Below are 27,251 nucleotides of genomic sequence, written 5' to 3'. Positions count from 1 at the left end.
AGATGGAGTGATTAATCATTCATTCTCTCAACCAATGTTTACAGGGTTCCTAGAGGCAGCTCTCATGTGAAATGCAACCCCAATATTTAAAAGGCAGGAGAGCGTCCAGGTAACTCTTATTTCTCTGTACAGGTTGGCCATTGAGTTACAGTCGTAGGAATGCTGTAGTCATGTATGAATATTCATTGGAAGGATTGATGTTGAAGCTGAAGTTTCAATACTTCGGTACATTGGCCACCTAATGCAAAGAGCTGACTTATTGGAAAAGACCCTGATGCTGGAGAGATTGAAGGCAGGAGGAGAAGGGGATGACAGAAGATGAGATGGTTCAATGGCATCATCAACTCAAAGGACATGAGTTTGAGCAAACTCAGGGAGATGGTGAAGGACAGGGAAGCCTGGCGCGCTGCAGTCCATGGGGTCACAGAGAGTTGGACAGGACTTAGTGACTGAACACAGCACACAGGAATGAACTGATTTCCTCCAGGAATCTCATTTTCCCTTTACCCTTCATAGGTAAGCATGCCAAAAGACTTCTGATTTTTGGATCAGTTCAGTTCAGTTCAGTCGCTCAGTCGTATCCAGCTCTTTGCAACCCCATGAATCGCAGCACGCCAGGCCTCCCTTTCTATCACCAACTCCCGGAGTTCACTCAAACTCATGTCCATCGAGTCAGTGATGTCATCCAGCCATCTCATCCTCTGTTGTCCCCTTCTCCTCTGCCCCCAATCCCTCCCAGCATCAGAGTCTTTTCCAATGAGTCAACTCTTCACATGAGGTGGCCAAAGTACTGGAGTTTCAGTTTTAGCATCAGTCCTTCCAGTGAATATTCAGGACTGATTTCCTTTAGGATGGACTGGTTGGATCTCCTTGCAGTCCAAGGGACTCTCAAGAGTCTTCTCCAACACCACAGTTCCAAAGCATCAATTCTATGGCTCTCAGCTTTCTTCACAGTCCAACACTCACATCCACACATGACCACTGGAAGAACCATAGCCTTGACTGGATGGACTTTTGTTGGCAAAGTAATGTCTCTGCTTTTTAAAACCCTGAATTGGTTTAGTTGCTTGTGAACTGCTACCAGAGGGAACCTCTCAATATCTCTGTACTGAGTGAGTCTCTATTCTTCTTTTCTGATCCTTCCTTAGATGTTGTCTGCATGCAGCACTAACTGGCTTACTTTTTGTAATTTTGTGGAGGACAGGATTTCTGTGGGTGTGAAAGTTGACCCCAGATTGATTCTGAGTTATATCATCAGTCGGCTATTAGTCTCCAGCGAATATGAAAGTTTCTGACTCATTGAAGAATTAAGTAAACCTCCCAGGAGAGCTTTGGAAAATTCCACTGTGGACCACTGGGTGTGTGAAGACCTATTACCTGTCAGCCTATGTGGCATTTGCTTTGGTGTGATATTCCAAAGACTCCAACCACAACCTTGTTCACTCGGGCTATAAAAGTCACAAAATCAATAAAGACAAGTTTTGCAGGGTTTATACTCTGCCTCGCTCTTCCATCTAGGTCCCTTGGTTGGTGAATCCCCCATACAGAGTCTGTGTTTTCTGTGCTCACCCAGGCCCAGGTGCCAGGGTGAAGTTTGGCAACCTTAGAATTTATGTGTCTGCAAACTGGACAAATGCAGAGATGGGAACTGGGTGCTGCTTGAGGGGCCGCATCGCCATTGCTGAAGACCATCCCCATGACCAAGGGAACCACTGAGGTCATGACAGGCTGACCTGGCCCCTCCAGGTATTTCAGGGCCAGTAAGAGCTTTAGAATCTCATTTTCTTTTAAAATGCATCTGGTCAGTTGCTCTTCTCATTTCAAGAGGGGTCCAGTTCCCTGCTTAACTTGGGGCAGAATCATGTATTATTCTTGTTGTTGTTTAGTTGTTCAGCTGTGTCTGACTCTCTGTGACCTCATGGACTGTAGTCCACCAGCCTTCTCTGTCCTTGGGGTTCTTCAGTCAAGAACACTGTGTTGCTCTAACTTAGCTAACTGCCCCGAACACACGTCTTCCTTTCTCTTTTCTGGGTCATGTGTGTGATCCACACCCCAATTCTTTTGTAGGAGATGCATGACTTTGCAACCACCCATGACATGCTCTTGTACCAAACCCATCGCTGCCTTTGATCTCGACAAACCTGAGGGAGGTTAAGTACAATGTTAGGGACATGGCTGGGCCCTACGTTCTTTTTCTTTCTCTTTGAAGGTATTGACCTGATGGCAACTCTGCTCTAAGATGGAAATTGGAAATATAATGTGAGAGGAAGACTATTTTGCCCTGGTACTAAAACAGAGAAGGTTAAAATTTTTTTTCCAAACTTAGTCATAAATAATGAATTTGACAACTTTTATTATCTCACTTGAAAAGTTATCCATGTGTTAAAAAGGCTTAACATCATTTGGGGCTCAAAAATAAATGATACATTCCTCACAAGCAGAAAATGTTCTATCATTGGACAGCCAAGAACATTAAAGGGTTTACAACACGTCAGATGATTGTGAGAGTTTCTGGACTTGATGCTGAGGATGTCAAGATAAGGGAGATGTTTAGATGGCATTCAAATCAGTTGGTTGAAAAATATGACTTTTATAACTCAAAGGATTCTATAATATTAAAACAAAAATGCCATCCTATTGAAAGTCTTGGTGTTATTTGGCAAACTCTTTGCTTAAACTGCTTCAATTTGTATAATTCTGAAAACAGTTCTCCAAAGATACAACCCTGGATTCCCTTTCCTCATTGTTCTGACAAATATTATCATTTCTAGTTTTCAGCTATAATTGTACAACAGGATGCTTGCACCTCACAGACGGAAGTTCCCTGCCCCATCTTTCTTTCACTGTTACTTTCAACAGTTTGGAGATTGTGTTGAGGTTAAATCAAAAATCAAAACCTTGTCACTGATGTTTTGCTTTCCCTTGGGGGAGCATGCAGTTGGCTCGGCTCAGTCCTGACAAGGTAATGAAAGTCATTCTAATTTTTATTTAAGAAAAAGCAATTTTCATAAATGGTGTACCACTAATGGATCGTGATCATCTGTAAGCCCCACAGCAAATTACTCTTAATCCAGTTTGCTGTGTTGCCTTACCTGAGGGAAATAAGACCCACCCTTCCTCTGGGCTGGCATACTGTTCCCAGAGACTTCTTCAATATATATTAATCCCGTCATTTATCTTTGTCAACTGAGAACAAAAATAATTTGCAGAAGAGTAAACAGAAGCTGGTAGGAGAAGGGAGCTCGCATTATTAAATGGCGGAAAGCAGGTGCTCGCAAAGCCAAGCTTATTTTTATTGCAAAACTTGAGTAATTCTCCTTCTGCATCTGTGCATAGTAAATACAAGCCAGGGGGAAAAAATCTCATATTTTAGAGGAAACTGAAATCACTTCAGCTGAGGAAAGAGGGCCGGTACTGGCCTCGTGGCTTGATTTTTTAAATCAATCTGAAAATAGGAGATGAACGCTCTCCAAAGGGCAGAAGAGATAAAGGAAGGGGTGAGAGTTGAGGGGAATGTCCATTTGATTTCAAAGATGCAAAAATAATAAAATATGCATCCAATCATCAGTTTTCTGGACCAGATCTGGGTCTTGACTATGTCTTCCCTTTTACTCACACTTTCCTGATTATTAAAATCATATTAAATCATTTAATGATTATTAAAATCTTTAAAACTGTTTCTAAAGCCGGTAATCATACTCATACTAAGCAGTATTAACTTCATTAATAATGACACGAATAATGCTACTAATTCTAAGAACACTAATCGTGACTTAGCCACCAGCTGTCAGACTCCGTTATAAACATTTTGAGATTGTCCTCAACATTGCCCCAATAAGGAAGACAATAAATGAGGGTCGGAGAGGTTAAATGAACCTCTCATGGCTAAACTTGCCACAATAGTCAGGAGCACATGCTGTGTGTCAGATGCTAGCAACTAAGCCTTTAGGGAGGTTTTACGGCTTACCCCCAGTTTACAGATGAAGAAACTGAGGATTGGAAAAGTTTAGACACATGCATTGACTCACAAGGTAATTGAAGGAGTTGAATCCCAGACTCAGGTCTCCCCATCTGACCACTCCACTAGTGTGCTGTTAAGTCAGGAGCAATTTTTAAAAAATTTTTATTGGAGTGTAGTTGATTTACAATGGGGTGTTAGCTTCTGGTGTATAACAAAGTGAATCAGTTACACACATACATATATCCATTCTTTTTTTTAGATTATTTTCCCATATAGGCCATTACAGAGTATTTGAATAGAGTTCCCCGTGCTGTATAGTAGGTCCTTATTAGCGATTTTCAAACTGAGGTTCATAGGCTGTGAAATCCGTGTTCTTCCCTTTGTTCTGTGTGTCTCATTAAGGAAAACACAAAACAATGCAAACACTCTTGGGCATTTCAAAAACCCCAAGATGAACCCAGCCCAGTGCTACAGCCAAGTAGATCTTGGAGAACTGCTATTAGGCACCCAGCCGCATCCCCTTGATGCACCACCATCACCTCCTAGTTCTTGGAGCTGTGGTTTCTGCCTAACATTGCCAGTGGTCTCTACTGGCAGTGACTCAAAACCCATCTCTAAGAAATTTCAACTAAGAGGTGAACATCTTAGCTGCAGAGAAAGTGAGCAGAGAGCTGTAAGCTGCTATCTTAACGTGGAGGCTTTTATTTTAAGCCAAATGAAATTGAACTGTAAGAATATAAAGCTTTGGTTAGGTAATTCTCTCTAGAGTTGGGTTGATGGTAGGGTCTCAGGCACACCAGTCTTCATATAATAATATATGTGTTCATGAACCATTTCAGTTAATAACAGTTTATGGAGGGTCAAACACTGGGGAAAACCAAGTGAGATGCGGAGAGATCAGAGAGCTTCCCTGGTGGTCCAGTGGCTAAGACTCGACACTCCTAGCGTCAGGGTCCCGGGTTCGGTCCCTTTCCAGGGAACTAGATTCCATGTGTCAAAACCAGGAGCCCACATGCCACAGCCAAGATCTGGTGGAGCCAGATACATAAGTGAGTGTTTAAAAATTAAAGACAGGTCATTTCTTAAGGAGTTTGAAGTTTATTTTATCCCAACTAGCACAAACCACTGAGCCTAAACAAAAAGTTACGTGGGCACAAACAACTGGTCTTCCTCTTTTGTCCATCAAGGTGGGACTACAGATCAGCAGGTTTGGGGATTCAGATAACTGTGTGGTGGGCTTAGCAGAAGAAGTAGTCCTTTCCTAGGCTACTGGTCTTGGGCACTCTCTAGTTAAAAGGAACTAAGCAAACAGTACATCTGATTTCTGTGGGAAAATCTCTTTTCATTTGGAAAGACCTGTCTTTAAATATCTGTACCATCAAATGGTTTCCAGGGGCATCATATCCATCCATCACATGCAACTCAGAATATCCTAACAAGGCTCCAAGTGTGTCTTATTTAGGACACATTTCACTTTTAGGAGAAGCCAGTCAAAGACCAGAACCCCCCTTGCATTTCATAATGACTGGATTCATCCTTAAGGAGCACATCTGTGCTCGTAATGCCCTGGAGGGTTTTCCACTGTGAAGAAGTGCAGTACAGCTTGAGTTTGGTGAAGGAGGAGTCTACCTTCCATGAAGAACGGGATATGGGCTATTTAGATCAATCTTAGGAAACGCTGGCACAGGAGTTAAGGTGTGGGCAGGGATGTTCTTACACCCTTGCCCAAATACCTGTGTGATAATAATTCAGTTTCCTCCAGGAATAAGAGCACCCCAGGCTGAAGGGGTGCACTGCTGTACAGTGCATGGATGTGTCCTTTGGAAAACCAGTGTCCCCTGTTCATGTATTTAGTACTCAGAGCAAGGGAGCATGGAATGAAAAGAAGTCGAAAGGAAGGTGGGCAACATGGTACCGATGGTTGTCCACTTGTGAATCTGGCATTTGAAGTAGTGATTATCTAAGAACATGGTTGAGCTGTGCAGAGGTGTGCCGCTAACCTGCAGTCCTGTCTGCCCAGCAGGATGAAGGCATGTGGTGACAGGTGAGTCGGCTGTAGCCAATGGATGGTCACTGTCTGCAGATCTTGCAGTTCTGCTACCGGGGTCATCTAAACACTGAGTGCAGGCCACTTCCCAGGGCATTCTCAATATAAACATCCATCAGAACAACCCGCCAAGGCTCATCTTTGCAGCATCATGGTCACCTCCATCAGTCTGGATTCTGATATTATATATTCGCCATACAAGAAGAGTTCTAGGCTTTTGAACTTTTACTCTATGTCTGCTTCTGCCAAGTTTTTCACAGAAATACCTCACAGACTCTAAAGCAATCCTTTCAGGCAATTCTCGAAGTTTCCATCATGCAGACGTGGAGAGGGCTGTAGAGAGAGGTTAATCAGCTTAGCCAAGATCACGCAGTGAGGGAGTGACTGGTGGGAGCTTACAACCAGATCTGTCTCTGAGCTGTGAGCCAGGCAAAGTTACCTTGTACACAGTAAGATGTCTACCAGTAAATATTTCGGAATGATTTTTAGTAAGCTTTTAAAGGCTCAACTCTTAGTCTTAGTCATCACTGGTCTTGACTTTTCAAATAGAAATCGTGGCTATTACTCTCCTCTCATTTAGCAGATGGCATGAAGGTCCCATTAAGACCCCTATTTTTTGTGATTTCATTCATTTTTTAGTTCAAATTCACTCTTCCAGGAGATATTTACTCAGCAGATACAGGGTTCCAGGTTGTGGTCTAGGCACTGGGGATGCAGAGGAGCAAGGTGGACACACGCCTGCTAGCGGAACAGACATTTTAGTGGAGTGTTATTAATACTAGGAATCAGGCTGATTGGATGAAGGGCATCACCTCATCTGGTTCCAATGAAGGGTCAAAATACCATAAAGCATCTAGGTTTGACTTCAGAAATTCATTATACATTTGTTCTTGTGGTTCAGTCTCTAAGTCATGTCCAATTTTTTGCAACCCCATGGATGGCAGCACCCCAGGCTTCCCTGTCCTTCACTATCTCCTGGAGTTTGTCCAAACTCATGTTCATTGAGTCAGTCATGCCATCCAACCATCTCATCCTCTGTCATCCCTATCTCCTGCCCTCAATCTTCTCCAGCATCAGGGTCTTTTCCATCAGATGGCCAAAATATTGGAGCTTCAGCTTCAGCATCAGTCTTTCTAATGAATATTAAGGGTTGATTTCCTTTAGGATTGACTGGTTTGATCTTTTTGCTGTCCAAGGGACTCTCAAGAGTCTTCTCCAGCCCCACAGTTCAAAAGCATCAATTCTTCAGCACACAGCCTCCTGTATGGTCCAACTCTCACATCCATATGTGACTCCTGGAAAAACCATAGCTTTGACTATATGGATGTTTGTCAGCAAAATGATGTCTCTGCTTTTTAATACGCTGTCTAGGTTTGTCATAGCTTTCTTTCCAAGGAGCAAGAGTCTTTTAATTTCATGGCTGCAGTCACCATCTGCAGTGATTTTGGAAACTAGGAAGATAAAGTTTTCCACTGTTTCCACTTTTCCTCCATCTATTTGACATGAAGTGATGGGACTAGATGCGATAATCTTCGTTTTTTGAATGTTGAATTTTAAGCCAGCTTTTCACTCTCCCCTTTCACCCTCATCAAGAGGCTCCTTAGTTCCCTTTGCTTTCTGACATTATATATTGCCCATCTGCAACTCAGGGAGAGGGGTCTCACCAGAAACCAACCCTGCTGGCACCTTGATCTTGGATCTCCAGCTTCCAGAACTGTGAGGAATCCCCCAGTCTTCTGTGAACCTCTGTTATTATGGCAGCTGAGCCTCTGAGTGCTTTCCCACTTTGTGCCTCACATTCCAGGCTCATTTTGACCTCTCCTTGCCCCAGCCATGTCTCTGAAGATCCTGGATTCCTTTGAGTGGACAATGGTGTCTGGTAGCTGATCTCCTGGTGTCAGGTTCCACATTACTTGAGGATCTGTTGCCTCAAGACCTTCTCAGCAGACAGAACTAGGACAGATGGATGCTGCTTTCAGAGGAAGATCACACATGCCTGAAGCTTCTTGAGTCTAGTTTCTTGCTGTCAAGCACGAGGTGCTGATTCCTTCGACAGTTGGTTCTGCTAATTTCTCATTTATCAGACCATAAAGAGTTCAGACCTATATTCAGCATGTGTGTGGAAACCATCTCTCAACACACATACACACTGTGCACTTCTTAAACACACTCCATTGTGTCTGACACAATTACACAAACCCAGTTGGAGAGGGAGCAGGGGCTTTATTTATTTACTTTCCATGTGAACATCCCTCCTGCATTTGAAAGTCCAGATGCCACACACTGGCACGTCAAATGCTGACAGATTTAAATGCTGTTGAAATGGGTGAAAAAACAGAGAAGGGCCTTGTGAAAATAAGAGCACAAGAATCTCCAGTCTTGGTGGGGGGCAGGAGAGGGTAGGGGAGAGTACAGGGAAGGGGGAAAGCGCTCAGGCTCACCACGCTAGCAGACTTGGCCTGCGTCTGGAGCAAAGATGTGGCATCCCAGGAGGCCCACCAGGAGCTCAGGCTGAGAGGTACTGGGATCCCCCACCTTCCACTGATGGGAAACCAGTTACCTGCTGGCCTTCGGATAAAAGCTTGTGGGGCCAATACTGGGGACATTGCCTGGGGGTTGATATCAGCGGAGACAAAGGATTGGTGACTTACCTTGGTCACTCTTATGTTAAAACTAATGGGAGGGCGTTCAGGAAAGGTTACTCCTCTGCTTAAAACCACGAAACAAAACACAGAAGAGACACAGTTCTTTTATCTGCTGCATTTGAGCCTCAAAACACCCAGAGCAGAGACAGTTTTGAATAAAATACAAAACTGTTGTGCACATCTTCATTGTAATGATGCATAGATTTTTGTTAATAATGCTCTATGATCATTTGTTTCTTTGAATCGAGGGCCAGCACAAGACAGTCACCCTCCCCCTCTAGGGCTGAGATTAAATTCTACACCCTCTAATTCCTGAACTTGGTCCCAGTTCAGGTCAGCACTTTCTTATAATCACCATCACTGTGATGGCCTTGGGGCTGCATGTAACAAACACTCCTGCATGATTTTGCTGTATATTTTTTCTCACTGATAGATTAACGGAAAGCAAGCCTGCCTTTTAGCCCTAAGGGTTTCCCCATTGGCTCAGATGGTAAAAATCTGCCTGCAATGTGGGAGACCCAGCTTAGATTCTTAGGTCAGGAAGATCCCCTGGAGAAGGAAATGCCTATCCCTTCCAATATTCTTGCCTGGAGAGTTCCATGGACAGAGAAGCCTGGCAGGCTATAGCCTATGGGGTCACAAATAGATGGACACAACTGAATGACTAACACTTTCACATTTTTTTAAGCCCTAATATTTTGTCCGGCGTGCACAGGGCACTGTGCTTGCTTTTCTTTGCAAGCCCATTGTACAGAAGATAAAGTACAGCATCTCTTTGAGTCAGTCTTCCTGTGTCTCCCACATCCTCAGATTTGCAGAGCCCAGAAGCTGAATCAAGTTTTGTTTGGCACAAGCACCTGGCATGTGGCCAAGGCCGAGGTCTGGGGCATTGAGGGCTGACCAGAAGTCAGGTCCTCTCTGGGGTGGAACTTAGAGTACCTCAGCTCTGATGCTGATGCCCCGATATTCACTCACATGAGGAGAACTCAGACTGAGCATGTTTGCCAGGTTCCCCTTCCGCCCCAGCTCTTTCCCATCCCTGCCCTGGGGGTGGGACATAAAGCGGACTTATATCTGTTTAGTCTTCTTTAGGGTAAAGTCCCCACTGTTCTCTGGTCCAAACAAATAGATAAAGGTTAGTGGGCATCTTTCATCATTGCTATTGCCAAAATCTTCAAGATTTGCCCCAACAATTCTTCTGACACAAACCTATGTCTGCTAAGAGAAGCTGCCTTGCGTTGAGGTCTCCAACTCAATTTGGACTGAGCAGAATCACTTTTCTTACAATCGAGCAGTTTTGATGGAGGGACTGGGCCATGAGGATCAGCTCCAGCTGCCCAATGGAGTCACTGTGAGCCCCTAAAAAAGGCAAGGAGGCCCAGCCAAGGAGATTCTGCTTCAGTTTGTCTGGTGTGGACTGTTAGGCATTTATTTTCAAGTGGGTATTATTTTAATATTTTACTTTTTAATAAAGGAATATTCCAAATATATAGAGGCACACTGTGAATACATAGCACATATCCTTGGACCTACCACCTAGACTTTGCAACATACTCCTTTGCTTTGGGTAGGGAGGAAGAGGGAGGGAAGGCAAGGCAGGTGGAAGATGTAAAGATAAAGGAATGAAGAAAGGAAAGGAAATACTCCTGGTGTCTCACTTGGCTCAAGTTCTATGGTCTGTATTTTCTATTCTCTATTTCATTTAAATCTCTTACAAGATGGGAACAGGTAGGAATATTGCTTCTTGATTGGGTAACCCCATTCTAAGGTCAGCTACTAGGAGGCCCGTATACTTAAACCCTACCTGTTCTGGCTGCAGAGCCCCTGACCTCTTTCCTCTACCTTGCTGAGAGGACCAGGAGCCCAGGAACAGGCAGACAGATGTCTATGCACTTGGTGAGGGGACCTCCAGCTCAAATGCATTCCATGGGGCCTGACTGGTCCCTCCCAAACCACCCAGGACTTCAAGTCACAGAAGGAAGGATGAACAGAGTTGGGAACCATCATGGCTGTGCTTTCAGACAAGAGTCCACTCATGTGCGACTAAGGGCACCTGACATTGCTGGGTTTCTATGAGGCTCTGGGAAGTGGGTCCTGAGGATGGTCTTTATACCTGCTACAGAATAGGGTGGGGGTCATATCTCCACTTCAGCCACAGTCCAGTGACCCCTACTGCCTTCCAGCATGGGTAGCCAGGACCTCAGCCAGAATCTGTATCTAGTCCACTTTGGCTGAGGAAGCAGCAGAGGCCAGGATTAACCAGGAAGGATAGATGAATATAATCAGTGCTTGCTGAGCATCCACTGGGTTCTGAAAATGAGCTATGAGAGAGAGACAGGTAACGGAGGATTCCTGATGGTGGATACAGGGACCAGAGAGCCCCATGCAAGTGGATATTCTAGAACATTCTCTGTCACATGAACAAAGACCAGGGAGGCAGGATCTTCAAGGGGAGGCCAGCACTGCCCAGGCCATGCCTAGTCTGGTCATTCACCATATCAGGTGGCAGGGGAATAATTTAAGACCTCCATTGTCTGCCCTGCCCCTGTATCCTTCTCATTTCTTCTCTCTCCTCCTTTCTCTCCTCTGTACATCATTTTATTTCATTAAATGATAAACTGCTAAAAATCTTTCATAGAAAAGTATTCTCTATTTGAACTAAATTCGAGGCAACTGTTTAGACCTCAGAAACGCAATGCTGATTGCAAAATACTGCAAACGGTGGAGGAGCATGGGCACAATTACTGATACAGGAGGGAGTTGATCATTGTCAAGATCCTGGTGAGGGCTACATGAGTGTGTCCCGCTGGGAAAGCACATGGACTGAACGCCTGGGACACAGTGCTTCTCTACATCAGTGTGACACTTCCATAAATTTACATGGACTGCGTGCTGCAGTCCATGGGGTCGCAAAGAGCTGGACATGACTGAGCAACTGAACTGACTAACTGATAGTGAATTGACACACCAAACAATGCCATGTCTCGTATTTGGACATGAATATGTGGTTAAACACATGAAACCATGAGGAAACTGAGGTCTAGGTTGGTCACATCTCAGGCTGAAGTCTGTGCGCTCAGGAAGTAGTGGGGACAAGCCAACGATCCTGGTCTGGAGTAATTCAAGCTTAGTCCTCGTGCTGAGATGCTTAACTTAGTAAGGATTAACTTAGTCCTTACCAAGGCGCTAACTAAGGGGCAACTTTGCAGTAACATGGATGGACCTAGAGATTAGCATACTAAGTGAATGAAATCAGAGAAAGAAAAAGCCCAGATGATATCACTGATGCATGGAGTCTAAAAAATTGATACAAAGGAACTGATTTACAAAACAGAACTAGACCCACAGATTTCAAATGTAAATATATGGCTATCAAAGGGGGACCATGGGGAGATGTGATAAATTAGGAGATTTGGATTAACATATATACACTACTATACATAAAATGAAGAAGGCAATGGCAACCCACTCCAGTACTCTTGCCTGGAGAATCCCACGGATGGAGGAGCCTGGTAGGCTGCCGTCTTAGTCCATGGGGTCACTAAGAGTCGGACACAACTGAGCAACTTCACTTTCACTTTTCACATTCATGCATTGGAGAAGGAAATGGCAACCCACTCCAGTGTTCTTGCCTGGAGAATCCCAGGGACGGGGTAGCCTGGTGAGCTGCCATCTGTGGGGTCGTGCAGAGTCAGACATGACTGAAGCGACTTAGCAGCAGCAGCATACATAAAATAGACAATTAATAAAGACCTACTGTTTAGCACAGGGAACTCTACTTAATATTCTATAATTACCTATATGGGAAAGGAATCTGAAAAAGGATGGATGTATACATGCATAAATATATGTATATATATATATGTATATATATATATATACACACACACACACATGCATATGTACGTATAACCGATTCATTATGCTTTACACCTGAAACTAACACATTGTAAATCAATTATATCCGAATAAACATCTTATAAAAAATACTAAGGTGAGGCTGCCAACTGAGAATCCTGCATCCAACCCAGGGCAGTGACCCTGCAGGAGACCACAGAACTCTTAACTCACCCCACCTGCTTGGACGAGTCACAAAACTAACTTGAGACATCACTGTTCACATATGAGCACTGCTCTAGAGTTGGTATGATCCTTGGTAAGGATACGATGTCCTTGGTAAGACCTCATCCATGGTTTGAAAACCCCTTGTGTGTATCTGAGGAGACAGCCTAGAAGGGAGGCCCTGGGGGCTGAGAATGGCCACAGGTGCATAGGACAGGAGGGACCAAGGACTGACTCTGTCCTGAGACCTGACTTCATTTCACCAGGCTGTATAGACACACCCTCTCCTAACTTCTCACCCTTAACCATGAAGGGATTCAATACTCTCTCTCCACCCAGGGCCCACATCTCTTTCCTGACCCTGACAGTGATTCTTATTTTGATCTTTGGACATCCCTGGGAGAGAGATGCTGTAGAACAGGTGAAGGAAATTGGTCTCCCCTTGGACAAACAGGACCCAAGGCTCAAAGGACTCACACCCAGCCAGGCAACCCCAAGTGAGGGCAGGGAGGAGGAAGCAGAGACCCAGAACCCTGGACAGGAAGGGAGGAGATCCAGCCACAAGCACACTCACCTCCATGCTCTGCCGTTGTGTTGGTTCAACTCTTGCACGTAGAGTCAAGGTGTGTATTTCATATGATCAAGGAGATTTTCTTATATAACCACTGTGTTACCATCCAAGCAAGGAAACTTAGCATTGAGACAGTGTTAACACGGATCCAAAATTAATTGAGCTCAAAATGAACACCATCAGTCTTAGGACAAGTACATCCTGTGGGTCCTGCAAGACGTACTCAGTAGGATGCAGGGTCATTTCTGTGATGTTCCTGCCTCAAATGAAAGACATTGGAGAAATCCAAATGAAGTCATTCTACAGAATAACTGAGCTATGCTCTTCAAAACATCTGGGTCAAGAACCACAGGAATGGCTGAGGGAATGTCCACTTAAAAGGCAGCTAAAGTGCGATTGGATCCCGGACTGAGGGAAATGGCCAAAAAGGATGATGACACTTGACTTTAGTCTCTGGTCTAGAAAACAGCACTGTTTCAAATGGTCTAATAGCAGATAAGGCTTGAGGCCACGGATAAGATTTTTTTCCATAAACAGTGAATGGATATTTAGTACAAATAGCAAATTTTAGTATTTGATGAGAATTTTAACCTGAGTCAAGTAAGAATTGTTGTTGTTGTTTAGTAGTTAAGTCATGTCCAGTTCTTTGGAGATCTTCCGACCAAGGGATCAAACCCATCTCTCCTGCATTGCAGGTGGATTCTTCACCACTGAGCCACTTGGGAAGCCCTTTGCTAAAGGAAATTTCTGGTATTTCTTCTATTTTCCTAGTAAGCTGCAATGTGTGGAGTGACCATTAGGTGGCATACTAGTTCCAGCAGTTTCATCAACAGGCTTCCCAACAGTTGTGTTGTTACTCACTCAGTGGTATTCACCTTTGTGAACCCAGGGACTGTAGCCCGCCAGGCTCTTCTGTCCATGGAATTTCCAGGCAAGAATACTGGAGTGGGTTGCTATTCCTTCTCCAGGGGATCTTCCCAACCCAAGGATCAAACCTGTGCCTCCTGCCTCTCCTGAATTGGCAGGTGGGTTTCCCAATGCGGAACTCCTTTTCTCCTGGAAAATGCTAATTGCTAGAGAAGCCAATTCAATCACCTCTCTGAATCTAAACAGAATGATTGGTTTGTGAAAATCTCTCATTGCATGTAATCTGAGCTGGCACTGTATTCTTTTCCATAAGAATGCTTTCGTCTTTCTCATTTTCACAGATTTAGGTGCATGACTAAAAAGAGGGGTAAAATAGTATCAGTCACTCAATAGAACTACTGGCTTTTAAATATTTAAGATTTTTGTCTCTACCATTTCTTGGAGGAAAAGAAATGCACAATGAAAAGAAACAGAAATCTTTGAAACTCTTGTTTCCTGTGTTCTTGTGTATGTGTTGTGCGTGTGTTTTACAAAATCTCTTTCTCATTCACACCAAAGTTTCATTAAGTTTTAAACTTTTAAGGTCTAATAATTTGAGTTATGATAACTTGACAAAATAACTATAATATGAATACAAATAAATATAAATATCAGTTCAGTTCAGTAGCTCAGTCATGTTCAACTCTTTGCAGCCCCATGGACTGCAGCATGCCAGGCATCTCTGTCCATATAATATAAACATATATAATATATATAAAATAAATATGTATACAATATGAATATAAATAAATATAAAATGAGTATGAGAATATAGACAATCGCTAACTGAATATTAACACATTGAAAGGTTAACCACACCTTCCTCACATCTGATGTGGACTTGTCAACTACAAGTTGGCACTTGCCATGGGCACTTGCCATCTACCCTTACAAGGATTAAATCAAGTGCTGCTGCAGCTGCTGACCTTCAACACCCCCTGAAAGGAGTTCAGGGTGGAGAGCAGAAATGAGGCCCCCAGTCCTGGGTGAAAAACTGGCCAGCTAGGTCTTCAGATAGTTATATATTTTCAGGAGTCAATTTTATAGCCCCAATTCTTATATCTCTGCATATCTAGAAAAGCAGGAAAATTCTTCACAGTGGTAACTGTTCCTCAGGGCTAGCAAAAGCTTTACAAGATAAGTAGAAACCTTCTGGAAAAATACATGCTTGATCACATGTATTCCCACTTCGTCAAAATCATGTCTATGTTGGCTTTCTCCCCCTGCCTCTTGGGAACAGTTTCTCAGAGCTCGCTGAGGTGCTGTCTGCTGGACTGCAGTACTCACTTAGCCCCAAATAAAACTTAACTTGCAACTCTCAAATTGTGCAGCCTTTTTAAGCAGACAGATTGAAGGATCCTCTCTGGTCTGCTGGGACCTTTTTTCCTTTTAGCACACCAAATTTTCTTTTACAAAATAGAGTACAAATCTGTTTGTGTGACTTAATGACAGTACTTAACAAGTTGGCTTTTAAGTGTCTTTTAATGCTTGGAGACGGAAATGGTAATCCACTCCAGTATTCTTGCCTGGAGAATTCCATGGACAGTGGCCTACAGTCCATGGGATCACAAAGAGTCAAACACAACCGAGTGACTAACACTTAGTGCTTGGCCCAAGTTCAGAAGCACTAGAAACCCCATATACAAGGTCCATCTCTTGACCAAGGTGTAGACCAAACTGTGGACTGTTCCTATAGCTGATTTCTGTTCATGATGTCACATGAATCACTCAGGTAAATAAGTGGTTCCCGAAACTTCAGTGGCATGTGTCTGACCCCCTAGAGTGGCATAGAGAAGGAGACCAGAAGCAGTGGGGGCAGCCACAGCCTAACCTGTCTGTGCTATGCACATAGCCAGGAATTCCAAGCAGATGGATAGAGCACCTTGGGGCTCCTGCGCCAAGCTCTTCAGCTGTATTTGCCTGTGCAGACACTAGAGGGCAGTGTTCAGAGTTACACTGAAAGTTCTGCTCCGGCTTAGAGTTTCTGCTCATTAAAGGCACTTACATGTGGAATCTGAACTATGACACCAATGAATTTATCTACAAAACAGAAACAGACTCCCGGACGCAGAAAACAAACTTGTGGATGCCACCGAGGAGGACTGTGGGAAAGGATGGATTGGGAGTTTGGGACGAGCCAATGCAAACTACAAGGACCTACTGTACAGCACAGCGGATTATATTCAATATCCTGTGATAAAGCATAATGGAAAAGAATATGAAAAAGCATGTGTGTGTATATATATATATGTATATAAAACTGAATCGCTTTGCTGTACAGCAGAAATTAATGTAACATTATAAATCAACTATATTTCAATAAAATAAAAAATTTTAAGTTTTAAAAAAGAGACAGTGAGTATCTCTCAAATTGGGGGGGGGGGGGAAGACAATGATTTTTTTTCTCAAGCCTCACATAATTATAACTGAACCAAATAACTGTTTGTTCTACTACTTTAAGTGCAACAAAAAGTCTAATAAACTTGTATATGAATAACAACAAAATCCTTTTACTTTTGGCAAATTACAGTACCTGTAGGTGCAAATCAAAGACTCCATTCAAACCCCACGCACAAATGGCCTTGTGGATTCCACCAATAACTCTGTGCTTCTCCAGGGACTTTGAAGACTAGGGAAAAATATGGTTCACTTGAGCAAAGTGAAACCAACATGTTATTTCAAGACACTGAAGCCACAAAGCTTGCTCTTTGCTGTGGGGCCGAGCCCTGTGCAAATCTTTCTTGGCAGCTTCCAAATTCCCTGCTTCACAAACATCATGGCTCTCATATGTGGGGCATAAAACAATGATCCAAGGCACCTGCTAAGAAGGAAGAGGCTGGCGGCAGTGACTGGGGTGACAGACCAGGAGTCTGCATCTCACAGAGCATCTCAGGACCTGCAGACTCGTGTCAGCGAGCAGCTGTCTAGGCAGCCGCCACTTCTCATCATTAGTCGTGCTTCAGGTGCAGGTCACTTTCAAGGTTGCAAAGTGTTTTCAAGGACATTTAGTGGCTCAAGGAGCCCCAGAGAGTACTAGCAGCTTCTTGGGAGACTTGCCCTCTTGTCCCCATGCGCCTTTCAGCAGGGACAGTTTTTCCTTCCTGAGTTTCACAAATAACCCATGTAAGAATCAGCTACTTTGAGGCTCAGTTGCAACAGAAAATCACAGCCAAAGAAAGGTAACCCAGTTACAAGACCATTTAAATGTGTGCTTCCTTTTCTCAAGCAATGCCCTAAGGCAGGGGTCCCCAACCTCTGGGAACTAGTGCCTGGTGATCTGAGGTGGAGCTGACACAATAATAATAGAAATAAAGTGCACAGGAAATGCAACACACCTGGATCACCTCAAAATCCGACCTCCCCAAGTCCATGGAAAAATTGTCTTCCACAAAATGGCCATTGGTGCCTAAAAGGTTGGAGACTACTGCTCTAAGGGATGGCACTGATATCTATTTCTTTAAAAGCTCTTTTTTTCATTCTCTTCACTTTCATCTCTTCTTGTCTGGACAGAAAAAAAAAAGTCTCTTGGGTACAGAATGGATTCTTGTCTTTCTTCCCTGCTTCATTTATGTTCTTGCTATATTCTTTTATTCCTGACCAGTAATTTTATCTTTTGTCCCTTAAAGTACTTAGCCTCATTGACTTGTATAATTTTCTGTCCTGGGTTGTGCTCGGAGGACTACCCATGACCCTGATTCTTCGACATGGCCAATTGCCAGGTGCTCTGGGAGGACCAGACGAGAGAAAGGATAGCGTGGTGACTCATCATTCAGCCACCACAAACGAATGCACTGAGCCTCAAAGGACACGTGGAGCCCATTTGTCCTTTACCAAAGGACATTTGCACAGGCGTTCCTGTGGCTAAGAAACATTTGAACGCATGCATATGCATTTTCTAAGTTCATTTTTACCATACTTTCATTAGTTGAGTATCATTAACCCAAGTTTTCAAATGAGGAGACCATAATTTGCATGCTGCTTAGTTGCTCAGTCGTGTCCAACTCTTTGTGACACTATGGACTGTAGCCCACCAGGTGCCTCTGTGATGGGATTCTTCAGGCAAGAATACTGGAGTGGGTTGTCATGCCTTCCTCCAGGAGATCTTCCCGACCCAGGGATCAAATCTGGGTCTCCTGCATAGCAGGAAGATTCTTTACCTTCTGAGCTAACAGGGAAGCCTACTAATTGAAGGTATAGTCGCTAAGAAATGTTGTATAGGTGCAAGGATAGACAGAAAAAAAAAAGTACTGAATAGATCTACATATCCATGCATGTATCAGCAACCCTGACTGTGGCAGAGCTGTTTCCCCCAGGATGTGTGTGTGTGTGTATGTTAATTGCTCAGTAGTGTTTGACTCTCTGTGACCTCTTGGACTGCAGTCCACCAGGCTCCTCTGTCCATGGGATTCTCCAGGCAAGAATACTGAAGTGAGTAGCCATGCCCTTTTCCAGGGGATCTTCTTTACCCAGGGATTGAACATAGGTATCCCCCAGGTTAGTGGTTTGGAAAGGACTTTCAACAAATGGTGCCCAAGAAACTGGTCATCCACAGAAAAGTGAAGTAAAAATTACTTCATGCCACAGGCAAAACAAACAAAAAAACAAAAAAGGTGAGTTAAAGACTTAAATGTGAAGGCAGAACCTCAGTGTTTTCAGCAGATAATATAAGGGAATATCTCTATGACCTTGGGGGTGAGTGAAGTCGCTCAGTTGTGTCCGGCTCTTTGCGCCCCCATGGACTGTAGTCTATCAGGCTCCTCCGTCCACGGGATTTTCCAGGCAACAGTACTGGAGTGGGTGGCCATTTCCTTCTCCAGGGTATCTTCCCGACCCAGAGATCGAACCCAGATCTCCCTCATTGTAGACAGACGCTTTACCGTCTGAGCCACCAGAGAAGTTCTTATGACCTTGGGGGTAGGAGTTCTTAAATAATTCCCCCAACACACCAACTATAAGAAAAGAGATAAACAAATCCAGTCGTATTTTAACTAAAAAGTAATATTAGTAAAAAATCGAGGTAAAAAGAATGAAAAGCCTGTGGGGGCAAAGATTCTTGCAGCAAAAATGACAGACAAAGGGGTAGGAGAGAGAATGTACAAACTATGCCCCAAATGCTAACAACCACAGCAAACCACAGCAGATAAACAGGAAGACATCTGAAGAGGAACTCTGTAGGACAAAACTCGATTGGTTAAACACACGAAAGATATTCAACCAAGCTGGGTTAGGCACAAGGGAACTGCAAAGAGTCACGACTGAAGTGACTGAGTACGCAGCCATGCAAGGGAACTGCAAATCACAAAATCAAATGATTTTGGGGGATTTTCTTGGCAGTCCAGCCCCTCAGTCACTCCAGGGGCTACTGATGATACGTCATGTGAAAGCTGGGTCTTAACACAGAAAACTGTTTAAAAAAATATTTTTTTAAATGCCATCACTTGGTCTAGAAACTTTGCAATTAAATAGGAATTGATTAAAATATTTTCATTTTAAAATACTACTAGTAAAGAAAAATAATGCCCTTCCTCACAATTCTGAAACTCAGTTTGCCATCCCCCGCATCCTAAAAGAACACCCTTAGGACTACCTTGGCAATTCAGGGGTTAAGTCTTCTCTTTCCTATGCAAGAGGTTGCAGGTTCCATCCTTGGTCAGGAAACACATGCCTCAGGTCCAAACACCCAAACACAAATCAGAAGCATTGTCGTAACAGATTCAATAAAAAATGCTCCACATCAAAAAAAAAAAAAAAAAAAGAACACCCTTAAGACATTCTCCTGACTTTGTCACTACAGCTTACACACCACGTGTTTCACAGTTAGCTGAAGGAGAATCCGGACATTTCCCTGCTGATGTTTCATCAAATGTGGGGGCTGAACACGGGGCTAGAACCTGACATTCATGGTTTACACCCCCACCTCGTTTCACATCATCTCCACTCAGCCCGGGGAGGTGGGCCGACCCGTTTAAAGCAGGCCCAATGACACAGGCTCTGGTTTAGGGACCGTCCCATAAAACAACGTGTGACAGGACCAGAGCACCTGCCTTTTAAGGCACTTCCTCCCCATCACGGAAGGCTGGACTCAGCCGTGGCGCCTGGGATTTCTCTGACAGCCCGAGCACCCTCCAAGGCCCCGGGTACAGGTGCGAAACAGATCTTCCCCAGCCGGCGCCTGGTCTTCAAGTAGAGCGGGATGAGGTGTCACGGACCGCGGCCATTCTCAGGGAAGAAGCCTCTGGGGAGACGGGAGGATGGCCCGGGTAGCCAAGTGTTCAGGGCTGAGTGCAAATTTCCCTCATTTATACAACAGCAAATAAATATCTGTCTGGCCGAGAAGGTGACTGTATATACAGGTGTCTACTTGGCCATCCCTTATTTTATTTGCGCACATGAAGGGGAGACTGTGTAGAAACACAGATGTGCCTCTGGGCCCCCTGGGCCCTGCTCAGCATGAAAGATATAAGACAGTAAGGGGCAGGGAGGGAGAGAGATCTCCCTGGACCGCAGGGGTTTCTGCCGCAGGCCCACAGATGGGCCCCCTAAGGATGAGTTTCTAGGCTTAGAGCACGTGGGTTGGGCCCATCTTTCTGAACCCAGTGCCTGTGGGAAATTCTGGAGTCAGTCACAGCAGAACCATCATTTCCATTGTTTAGTCACTTAGTCGTGTCTTACTCTTTGCGACCTATGAACTGTAGACCACCAGGTTCTTCTGTCCATGGGATTTCCCAGGCAAGAATCCTGAAGTGGGTAGTCATTTCCTTCCCCAGGAATCGAACCCGGGTCTCCTGAATTGACAGGGATGCTCTTTACCACTGAGCCACCAGGTGTTTCACTTTCATCTCCATAATATCCTCCAAAGTTCCCTGGGTAACTCGACTTGGGCCTACACAGAGGACAGAGGGCTCTGAGGTCAAACTCACCTGAGTGCCATCCTTCCCCCCAGCCTGCTAACTGCACATAATCAGGAAAGATACATAACTTCACCAAGCCTCTATTTCTTAATCTTTAAAATGAAGGTTACATGATCCAAGCGATTTACTATGAGGATTAAATGGGATGGTCTCTGTATGCCAGGACTTGTCACATAATGGTTACTTGACAATGAGCAGGGGTCCTAGGGTCACATTCTTACTGGGAGTCTGACAGTAGGAACTGACCAAATATACAACATGAAGTTTCTCCAACCCCATCCAGAATGTTTGAGAGCCCTTTGTATCAGATAGAAGACTGATTGACTGTAAACTAGAGAAGACTCTAGTTTGCACAGATTGAAGGTCCTGCTCTGTTGCCCCATCTCAGTAGCTGGAGACTTAGGAAATGTAGTAAGTGGAGGGCCCTTTGAGACTGAGATCAAATGCCCTCAAAATGCAGTAGAGGTGCCTCAGGAGGACCCCAGTGTCTTTGGGGGAAGTCCATGGGCATGGAAGTTTTAGGATAACCAGTTTCAAATCCCTGACTTCATGTGAACTCTTAGCTCAAAATAGATGCACCCAGGGGTATGCTTGCAGGTAAAATAGCATGTGGGTCTCCATTCCCATGTTCTTTTTCATGGCGTCCCTCTTCCACTTCATTCATTCACTCACTCACTCATTCATTTATTCATTCATTCAGTATTCACCGATGAGGACGCCTATGCCCCAAGCCCTGTTCTACCGACTCAGGATACAACAGCTGAACAAACACACAAAAACCTCTGCATTTGTGACAGGACAGACAATAAACAAAGTGAAGCCGGTAGAATTGATAGCATTTCCAATGGTGACACTTGCTAAGGAGAGAAGTAAAGCAGAAAGGGGGATTGGAGGAGGTGGGGGAAGTTGTTATTTTAGGGGAAACATTTAGGAAAGAAGGAGACATTTGGGTAAAGATCCAAAAGAAATGAGGGAGCTGATCTGCACGTTTCTGGGGAAAAGATGTCCCAGGAGAAGGGACAGATTCCTGTGTATTGAGGCTGAGAGAGGTCTTGAGAGAGAACCCATGGGAATGAGGGGAAGGACTGTGGGGAAGCAGCATCTGCCCTCATAGAGCATCTTTTTACATTGAGATCTTGTCCGATGCAACCAGCTGGAGGGACCACTGTGTGCTGCCCAGAGACTGCTGATGTCAGATAGACCACAGTCGGGAGACTGTCCAGCAAGTGTCCTAGCCCATGGACATTAGTTAAAGGCCATCTGGCCCTTTGCAGCTGTTTTCTCTCAACACTGAGACTCCTGAAGATACAGAGAAGCAGGTCAGGACCCATGGAGATTCCTTTGGCAATTGGCTGCTTCCTGCTCCTGGGAATTTGGCTGGGAGCAGAAAGAAAACTTTTGCAGGATGGGTGGGTGCGTCTGCAGTCCTAATAGTTGGAGGACCGTGATGTCTGCTGGACAAGTAAAGGTTCTGAGCACATGTGAGCAGGCACAACCTTTGGATGACCAAAGGCACAACCCATGACTCAGAAATGATAGTATCAAGAGGACGGACGATCTGGAGGAAAGAGAATTATTTGAATTTTATTTTGTTTCAGTGTGAACCTCAGTGAGGGGAGCAGACACCAGAATGCCTGTTGCAGGCAGGATTCTGGAATAGATTACACATTCTGCTTCCCTTGCAAAGGGAATCTGATCACAAGAAGCTAGCATGAGTTCACTGAGAAATAGCAATTTCACAGTAAACCTTCTTTCTATTTTTTTTTAAGGAATTCTGGATTAAACTATATGGTGGGCATGAAGTTTTAGGGAAACGTTTGGCCAAAGATCAGAGAAGACCCTTCTTTTCTTGCCAAAATCTGATTTAATCAAGAGGATTTATTTATGATGCAGTGAGAGGAAAAAGAAATACAATTCTGATAAGAAATCGATGGTAATTAAAACTTTTTTAGACAAAAGCTAAAGATAGCCTTCATAGACACTCAGCCCTCTGGTACAGAGAGTTTCCTGTTTGAAGAGTCTCAAAGATGTAGGCAGAACTGAAGATCAACTTCACGTCTCGTCCTTAGTCCTTTCCATCTTAAGAGAGGCAGAGGAACTTTGATGGGTGTCCAGTGGTTAGGGCTATGTGCTTCCACTGCAGGGGGCACAAGTTTGATCTCTGGTTGCGGAGCTAAGATATTACATGCCAAGTGGTGCAGCCAAAAGAAAAAGAAAGAGTAGCGAAAAGAGAAGTTTATCTAAGACAGTGGTTCTCCAAGTGTGACCTCCAGACAGGAAGCAACAGCACCACCTGGGCATGTGTGAAAAACACTAGTTCCCAGGCTCTGCCCCAGGCCTGCTGAGTCAGAAACTCTGGGGCTGGAACCTTGCAATCTGTGTTAACACACAAGCCCTCGTGGTTTCTTTTGCCCTGAGTTGGAGAACTCCACCTCTACAGGATAGAAAACGGACATCTGGTGGTGCTTGTGTAAGTTACCTTGTGCAGTGAAAGGACTTGATCCTTCTGGACTCTGCCCACATGGTGATGGCCCAACAATCCCCTTGGTCCACTGAAAAGGTGGCACTGTCACCTGGCAAGTGGCCAAGGGGCCCTTGTGACCTGCCAGACTACTGTCAGATATTGATAGGGTGTTTCATGGTGCATTTTGGAAAATAAGGGGAAATGTAGAGAGACTCTTCTGACAATTTTGGAAGTCAGTAACTAGTTGCAAGGCTGCACCCCCAATATTCCCATGATAGAACAGCACTTGTCCAGAGGGAGGACCCCAGCCCTGCGACACATGACTCTGAGCTCTGTCCTATTGATGCACACATTTTATGAGCAACTTTGATGAAAATTCTCACAGTGTGTCTTTTGGGTTATCTAATGATACACTAGGTTATTGAAGACATTGTATAATATAAATAAGGTTCAAAATCGCTAAATTGCTTCACAAAATTGGCAAGGACAAATGACTTTTTTTTTTACATGTGGGACTCAAATGTCAATGCTGCTAAGTAAGTACATTGTAAAGAAATGATCCCGAAATGACATTTATGGAGACCTCTTGATGGTACTGTTGCCATAAGATCTTTAAAAGGAATCAAGAGACGCAGCAGCCACACATTGGGCTTCACTATTTGGTGGCCTTAAAGTGACCGTTGGGTCTTGAAGGAAGAAAGTCATAGATCTGTTCCACTCTGTCCTGGTCAGATCACCTGCAGAATTAGCTCAGCCTTGGGTGCCATGTGTAATCAGAACTGACAATGAAAGGGAAGATGCTAAAGCTGTGTCTTGGTAAGTACTGAGGAAGTCTGTGGGCATGACACTTGGAAAAGGGAAGACTCAGGACCTCTCCAGGCTTCTTGTCCTTGAAACACTCCACTGTGGGAGCAGACCGGGTTGGTTTGGTGTAGCCTCCAGGGATAGAACCTGAACAAGAAAGGACAAACTGCAGGCACAGGTTACCAGGCAATATACAAAAGATTTTCCGAAGAAACATAAAGGTTTCCCCAGGTTGCAGTAAACTCTGTTGCTCAGGTACTACAATCTTTCAAGCAGGGTAAAAATAAACTATCCTTAAAGTCTATTTAATCTCCTTCCACTTATACATACCAGTAAGTGTCCTCCTGGTGGCTCTTTTTGATGAGCACATCATAAAAATAGTTAAATCTTGCAGTTCATTTACTGTGCTAGGCGCTCCTCTGAGCATTTTTCATGGATCCACTCATTTAATCATCTTGACTGCCCTATAAGAGATGCACAATTTTTATCCCCATTTTACAGAAAAGAAATCAAGGCACAGAGGAAATGAGCTGTTTACCCGAGACTGTACAGCTGCTGGTCTGCAGAGCTAGGATTTCAAACAGGCCATCTGACTCCCGGGTCACATATGCCCTCCAGGTCTCCATCACCAGGATGATCCACAATAGCACGTGTGTCAAGTCACTTCAGGTGTGGCCAACTCTCCACCACCCCATGGTATGTAGCCTGCCAGGCTCCTCTGTTCATGGGATTCTCCAAGCAAGAATACTGGAGTGGATAGCCATTCCCTTGTCCAGGAGCCTGATCCAGGGATCGAACCCTTGTCTCTTGAGTCTCCTACACTGGAGGCGAGTTCTTTATTACTAGTGCCACCGGGCAAGATCATGTAGTTAAAGGTATGGATGAATGAACGAGTGAATTCTGAAAGTTCCAGATGATTAAAATTATTGCCTTCCCATCAGGCTTCTTGTGCGGTCTGCACAGTCACCTTGTGGACTGAATGCCAAGAGTCCTGGGGCTTTGACCTTGGAGCCTCCTGCCAGGTATGGATATGAGCTTTTGCTCCACACATGTTGTCGCCTGGCTTCCTGTACTTGGGGGTACACGATTGTGACAAGCTCCCTTCCCAGCTTTCCAGATCTTCCCTGGCTTCACCTTTTTCCCATCTGTCCTTCCCGCCTTTGTTGACTTGCTTTTCCGACCTCACTCCTGGCCCTGGCCCCACGAGCCGTATGCAGAAATCACTTTTTTTTTTTCTCTGCTGGAGTTACTTGCCATGGATGTGTCCCCAAGGCTGCATTGTGGGGACATCTGGCACACAGCTGCTGGGCAAGGGTCTACCTCATTGGTGCTCTCCACAGGGTCCCTCAGCTCCCATTTTTAATCTGTATCTCCCTCCACGTTTCTACCTGGGACACTGCTATTGCCTAGGTCAGGGGGTGTGTAAAAGTTTGGAAATGGGGCTGGTCTGTGAAGATAGCCATGTTCCTTTCAGTCCCAAACCTCTGAGTTGACCTTCCTTGTGGACACGTAGGTTGGACCCCTGCCCTGACAAATTTTGCCCCTCCACCTTCTCTGCAAACACCCATGGAAACACTTCCATTGCTGAGGAGGTTATTGACAGCCTTGCAAATAGCAAATAACTTTGCAAGTAATTTTTCTTAATGTCAAAATGCTTCAGAAGGCTTCTCCATCCTCTCTCCATTCTGTTCATTTTTAGAGGCAAGTCTGAGTCAAGAGCACAGAAGCATGTACAGCTCTTTCACACTGGTCTTCCTGTGCTCATATCTCTGTGGAATCCTTTCATTGCTTCCCAGGGGTGCACTCACCTTTGCACCTATTTTCAGAAATGACTAGCAAAAGAGATCCTTCTAGACCCCAGCTTGGCTGGCTAGAGAGATAATAGTGTTAGCACGCTTGATTCCTCTCCATTAGTTGCTCATTCGCAGAAATGATCCTTCTCAAGTTGAAGTCTGTTTCATTGTTGGCTCACCAACAGACAACCTTCTCCAGCCTGGGATTGATACAACTAAGTGACCCAAACCATCCAGCTGGCTGTCTGAGCTCGTCCACGTTCACCCAGGCTGTTGCCTGGACCCTGCTGAACACATGCATAATTTCTCAAACTTGCACTCTTATGCCTTTGTTGATTAAATTTGGGAAGAGTCATAATTACTGTGACATAAATGTGTTCAACTGTGGAAATCCTGTCCTTAGAAGAATCTGGCCCAGGCTCCTGCAGTCAATCAAGGGCTTCAAAGAAAACAACTAGGGGCGTCTAAAGCGACAACAGTTGCCTGACAAATTGCCATTTCGAATCTCTTTGAACTAGAAGAGTGAACTTAATAGCTTTCAGCCACTGATTGTTTTCTTTAAACTGACTTTTCTTCTTGTCTTTTGGATCATCTGCTGAGCCCCTGCTTCTGCCTTGGAGATTGTTGTTGCCCTCTGTTTAGGTTAAAATTAAGATATTTCATATCGTTTAGTGGCTGCCATTTGAACTTTGTTTTCAACTGGCCAAGTCAATCACAGGGCTGGAAGAGTGCCAGCCAGGAAAGCCATTGCTATCAGTGGGGACGGCTGGTCACAGCCACGTTGAAATCAAACACATTTCTGTCCAAGAGGCAATTTTAAATTAGCATGGGATACAAAGACCTGTATATCACCACGGGGTGGCATGGATGGAGCACTGTTGCCCAGCCATGGGTCACCTGTGGCCATTTAAGTTTAAATGAAATGAAATGAAAATTCAATTTCTCCACTTCAGTAGACGGGTATGACATGCTCAGTGGCCACAGATGGCCAGTGACCACTGTCCTGGACAGCACAGATACAGGACATTTCCATCATTCCAGAGGTTCCTATTGGGCAGTGCTACTTTAATATGAAGGAGACATTGTT

The sequence above is a fragment of the Budorcas taxicolor genome, chromosome 13, assembly GCF_023091745.1.
Source record: "Budorcas taxicolor isolate Tak-1 chromosome 13, Takin1.1, whole genome shotgun sequence".
NCBI classification, from domain to species: Eukaryota; Metazoa; Chordata; class Mammalia; order Artiodactyla; family Bovidae; genus Budorcas; species Budorcas taxicolor.
The sequence above is the reverse complement of the archived record's forward strand: the minus strand, read 5'-3'. Positions refer to the sequence as shown.